At 39.8% G+C, this 5,240-nt stretch overlaps 8 non-coding genes across 8 annotated transcripts; all 8 read right to left on the reverse strand.

Annotated features, from left to right (window-relative positions):
* Window positions 1-880: 880 nt before the first annotated feature.
* Window positions 881-954, reverse strand: Trnai-aau (transfer RNA isoleucine (anticodon AAU)). Its single transcript has one exon. It is a non-coding gene; the product is annotated as a tRNA-Ile (tRNA).
* A 482-nt stretch (window positions 955-1,436) lies between these two features.
* Trnai-aau (transfer RNA isoleucine (anticodon AAU)) lies at window positions 1,437-1,511 on the reverse strand. The gene has a single exon. It is a non-coding gene; the product is annotated as a tRNA-Ile (tRNA).
* A 213-nt stretch (window positions 1,512-1,724) lies between these two features.
* Trnai-aau (transfer RNA isoleucine (anticodon AAU)) lies at window positions 1,725-1,798 on the reverse strand. Its single transcript has one exon. It is a non-coding gene; the product is annotated as a tRNA-Ile (tRNA).
* Window positions 1,799-2,575: 777 nt separating this feature from the next.
* Trnai-aau (transfer RNA isoleucine (anticodon AAU)) lies at window positions 2,576-2,649 on the reverse strand. Its single transcript has one exon. It is a non-coding gene; the product is annotated as a tRNA-Ile (tRNA).
* An 804-nt stretch (window positions 2,650-3,453) lies between these two features.
* Trnai-aau (transfer RNA isoleucine (anticodon AAU)) lies at window positions 3,454-3,527 on the reverse strand. The gene has a single exon. It is a non-coding gene; the product is annotated as a tRNA-Ile (tRNA).
* A 483-nt stretch (window positions 3,528-4,010) lies between these two features.
* On the reverse strand, window positions 4,011-4,084 carry Trnai-aau (transfer RNA isoleucine (anticodon AAU)). The gene has a single exon. It is a non-coding gene; the product is annotated as a tRNA-Ile (tRNA).
* Window positions 4,085-4,297: 213 nt separating this feature from the next.
* Window positions 4,298-4,371, reverse strand: Trnai-aau (transfer RNA isoleucine (anticodon AAU)). Its single transcript has one exon. It is a non-coding gene; the product is annotated as a tRNA-Ile (tRNA).
* A 782-nt stretch (window positions 4,372-5,153) lies between these two features.
* On the reverse strand, window positions 5,154-5,227 carry Trnai-aau (transfer RNA isoleucine (anticodon AAU)). The gene has a single exon. It is a non-coding gene; the product is annotated as a tRNA-Ile (tRNA).
* Window positions 5,228-5,240: the final 13 nt, after the last annotated feature.

Below are 5,240 nucleotides of genomic sequence, written 5' to 3' on the forward strand. Positions count from 1 at the left end.
AGAAAGAGAGGAGACATGAGGGACAAGTGTATGAAAGGTAAAACAATACGAAGAGGACTAAGTAAGATCCCCAATAAATTAAGGTGCGAGCGTTGCGGATCCATCCTGAAAAAGACGATGCCAGGCAGACGAGGCGTGTGCCGGCGAGGAAAACCATGATGGCGGCGCAGAGAGGGTTCATTCCCGAAGGTTGGGAGGAAGGTTGGTTCGACGGAATGGAGGTTGAAGACAGGGGGGGTTAAGTCTGTGCCAGAAGGTTGACTGAACTAAAAAAATGAAATGGTGCACCCAAAATGGGACAGAAAAAGGCAAAACAACAGGACAAGATACTTTGGAACTCGAGCGGATTACCAGCCAAATTGATAGAAAGAAACTGACTGTTGTCGCAGGGGTAGGAACGTGGATTGTAGGACCGAAAGGGGGCGAGTTCGAATCCCAGCACCTGCCTTTTTTGGCTGTTATGATGAAGGCAAACGCATATGTAGGCCATGAGGCTTGCAAAAATGTCGAATATCAGATTATCCATCTCTCTACGTCTCATCTGCATATGTCTCCATACACATACACCAGTTTTGAGTTTCGCCATCAACAACAATGAGAACTGGAAATAATTGGTACCAGGCGGGATTGAACTGCCAACTTTACGGTTATTAGCCGTACGCTCTAACCAACTGAGCTATGGAATCCTATATGGAATAGAGTATATTATTCTTCATGCTAGTATTGGATAAGTCTAAAAAAATGAACGTGTGTACAAGTACTTGAAGTTTGTTTCTGTTGCATGAGTCTCCATCTCTCTACGTCTTGTCTGCATGTGTCTCCGTACACATACACCAGTTTTGAGTTTCGCCATCCAACTACAATGAAAACTGGAAATAATTGGTACCAGGCGGGATTGAACCGCCGACCTTACGGTTATTAGCCGTACGCTCTAACCAACTGAGCTATGGAACCCTATATGGAATAGAGTATATTATTCTTCATGCTAGTATTGGATAAGTCTAAAAAAAATGAACATATGTTTGTGATAAAGAAGAGTGTACAAGTACTTGAAGTTTGTTTTTGTTGCATGTGTCTCCATCTCTCAACGTCTTGTCTGCATGTGTCTCCGTACATATACACCAGTTTTGAGTTTCGCCATCCAACTATAATGAAAACTGGAAATAATTAGTACCAGGCGGGATTGAACCGCCAACTTTACGGTTATTAGCCGTACGCTCTAACCAACTGAGCTATGGAACCCTATATGGAATAGAGTATATTATTCTTCATGCTAGTATTGGATAAGTCTAAAAAAATGAACGTGTGTACAAGTACTTGAAGTTTGTTTTTGTTGCATGAGTCTCCATCTCTCTACGTCTTGTCTGCATGTGTCTCCGTACACATACACCAGTTTTGAGTTTCGCCATCCAACTACAATGAAAACTGGAAATAATTGGTACCAGGCGGGGATTGAACCGCCGACCTTACGGTTATTAGCCGTACGCTCTAACCAACTGAGCTATGGAACCCTATATGGAATAGAGTATATTATTCTTCATGCTAGTATTGGATAAGTCTAAAAAAAATGAACGTATGTTTGTGATAAAGAAGAGTGTACAAGTACTTGAAGTTTGTTTTTGTTGCATGTTCTCCATCTCTCTACGTCTTGTCTGCATGTGTCTCCGTACACATACACCAGTTTTGAGTTTCGCCATCCAACTACAATGAGAACTAGAAATAATTAGTACCAGGCGGGATTGAACCGCCGACCTTACGGTTATTAGCCGTACGCTCTAACCAACTGAGCTATGGAACCCTATATGGAATAGAGTATATTATTCTTCATGCTAGTATTGGATAAGTCTAAAAAAAATGAAAGTATGTTTGATGGAATATTGGTGATAAAGAAGAGTGTACAAGTACTTGAAGTTTGTTTTTGTTGCATGTGTCTCCATCTCTCTACGTCTCATCTGCATATGTCTCCATACACATACACCAGTTTTGAGTTTCGCCATCAACAACAATGAGAACTGGAAATAATTGGTACCAAGCGGGATTGAACCGCCGACCTTACGGTTATTAGCCGTACGCTCTAACCAACTGAACCCTATATGGAATAGAGTATATTATTCTTCATGCTAATATTGGATAAGTCTAAAAAAAATGAACGTATGTTTGTGATAAAGAAGAGTGTATAAGTACTTAAAGTTTGTTTTTGTTGCATGTGTCTCCATCTCATCTGCATATGTCTCCGTACACATACACCAGTTTTGAGTTTCGCCATCAACAACAATGAGAGCTGGAAATAATTAGCACCAAGCGGGATTAAACCGCCGACCTTACGGTTATTAGCCGTACGCTCTAACCAACTGAGCTATGGAACCCTATATGGAATAGAGTATATTATTCTTCATGCTAGTATTGGATAAGTCTAAAAAAAATGAACGTATGTTTGTGATAAAGAAGAGTGTACAAGTACTTGAAGTTTGTTTTGCATGTTCTCCATCTCTCTACGTCTTGTCTGCATGTGTCTCCGTACACATACACCAGTTTTGAGTTTCGCCATCCAACTACAATGAGAACTAGAAATAATTGGTACCAGGCGGGATTGAACCGCCGACCTTACGGTTATTAGCCGTACGCTCTAACCAACTGAGCTATGGAACCCTATATGGAATAGAGTATATTATTCTTCATGCTAGTATTGGATAAGTCTAAAAAAAATGAAAGTATGTTTGATGGAATATTGGTGATAAAGAAGAGTGTACAAGTACTTGAAGTTTGTTTTTGTTGCATGTGTCTCCATCTCTCTACGTCTCATCTGCATATGTCTCCGTACACATACACCAGTTTTGAGTTTCGCCATCAACAACAATGAGAGCTGGAAATAATTAGCACCAAGCGGGATTGAACCGCCGACCTTACGGTTATTAGCCGTACGCTCTAACCAACTGAGCTATGGAACCCTATATGGAATAGAGTATATTATTCTTCATGCTAGTATTGGATAAGTCTAAAAAAAATGAACGTATGTTTGTGATAAAGAAGAGTGTACAAGTACTTGAAGTTTGTTTTTGTTGCATGTTCTCCATCTCTCTACGTCTTGTCTGCATGTGTCTCCGTACACATACACCAGTTTTGAGTTTCGCCATCCAACTACAATGAGAACTGGAAATAATTGGTACCAGGCGGGATTGAACCGCCGACCTTACGGTTATTAGCCGTACGCTCTAACCAACTGAACCCTATATGGAATAGAGTATATTATTCTTCATGCTAGTATTGGATAAGTCTAAAAAAAATGAAAGTATGTTTGATGGAATATTGGTGATAAAGAAGAGTGTACAAGTACTTGAAGTTTGTTTTTGTTGCATGTGTCTCCATCTCTCTACGTCTTATCTGCATGTGTCTCCGTACACATACACCAGTTTTGAGTTTCGCCATCCAACTACAATGAGAACTGGAAATAATTGGTACCAGGCGGGATTGAACCGCCGACCTTACGGTTATTAGCCGTACGCTCTAACCAACTGAGCTATGGAACCCTATATGGAATAGAGTATATTATTCTTCATGCTAGTATTGGATAAGTCTAAAAAAAATGAACGTATGTTTGTGATAAAGAAGAGTGTACAAGTACTTGAAGTTTGTTTTTGTTGCATGTTCTCCATCTCTCTACGTCTTATCTGCATGTGTCTCCGTACACATACACCAGTTTTGAGTTTCGCCATCCAACTACAATGAGAACTGGAAATAATTGGTACCAAGCGGGATTGAACCGCCGACCTTACGGTTATTAGCCGTACGCTCTAACCAACTGAACCCTATATGGAATAGAGTATATTATTCTTCATGCTAATATTGGATAAGTCTAAAAAAAATGAACGTATGTTTGTGATAAAGAAGAGTGTATAAGTACTTAAAGTTTGTTTTTGTTGCATGTGTCTCCATCTCATCTGCATGTGTCTCCGTACACATACACCAGTTTTGAGTTTCGCCATCCAACTACAATGAGAACTGGAAATAATTGGTACCAGGCGGGATTGAACCGACGACCTTACGGTTATTAGCCGTACGCTCTAACCAACTGAGCTATGGAACCCTATATGGAATAGAGTATATTATTCTTCATGCTAGTATTGGATAAGTCTAAAAAAAATGAACGTATGTTTGTGATAAAGAAGAGTGTACAAGTACTTGAAGTTTGTTTTTGTTGCATGTTCTCCATCTCTCTACGTCTTGTCTGCATGTGTCTCCGTACACATACACCAGTTTTGAGTTTCGCCATCCAACTACAATGAGAACTAGAAATAATTAGTACCAGGCGGGATTGAACCGCCGACCTTACGGTTATTAGCCGTACGCTCTAACCAACTGAGCTATGGAACCCTATATGGAATAGAGTATATTATTCTTCATGCTAGTATTGGATAAGTCTAAAAAAAATGAAAGTATGTTTGATGGAATATTGGTGATAAAGAAGAGTGTACAAGTACTTGAAGTTTGTTTTTGTTGCATGTGTCTCCATCTCTCTACGTCTCATCTGCATATGTCTCCATACACATACACCAGTTTTGAGTTTCGCCATCAACAACAATGAGAACTGGAAATAATTGGTACCAAGCGGGATTGAACCGCCGACCTTACGGTTATTAGCCGTACGCTCTAACCAACTGAACCCTATATGGAATAGAGTATATTATTCTTCATGCTAATATTGGATAAGTCTAAAAAAAATGAACGTATGTTTGTGATAAAGAAGAGTGTATAAGTACTTAAAGTTTGTTTTTGTTGCATGTGTCTCCATCTCATCTGCATATGTCTCCGTACACATACACCAGTTTTGAGTTTCGCCATCAACAACAATGAGAGCTGGAAATAATTAGCACCAAGCGGGATTAAACCGCCGACCTTACGGTTATTAGCCGTACGCTCTAACCAACTGAGCTATGGAACCCTATATGGAATAGAGTATATTACTCTTCATGCTAGTATTGGATAAGTCTAAAAAAAATGAACGTATGTTTGTGATAAAGAAGAGTGTACAAGTACTTGAAGTTTGTTTTTGTTGCATGTGTCTCCATCTCTCTACTTCTTGTCTGCATGTGTCTCCGTACACATACACTAGTTTTGAGTTTCGCTATCCAACTACAATGAGAACTAGAAATAATTGGTACCAGGCGGGATTGAACCACCGACCTTACGGTTATTAGCCGTACGCTCTAACCAACTGAGCTATGGAACCCTATATGGAATAG

This window comes from Condylostylus longicornis, unplaced genomic scaffold, assembly GCF_029603195.1.
Source record: "Condylostylus longicornis isolate FDR11 unplaced genomic scaffold, ASM2960319v2 ptg000783l, whole genome shotgun sequence".
NCBI classification, from domain to species: Eukaryota; Metazoa; Arthropoda; class Insecta; order Diptera; family Dolichopodidae; genus Condylostylus; species Condylostylus longicornis.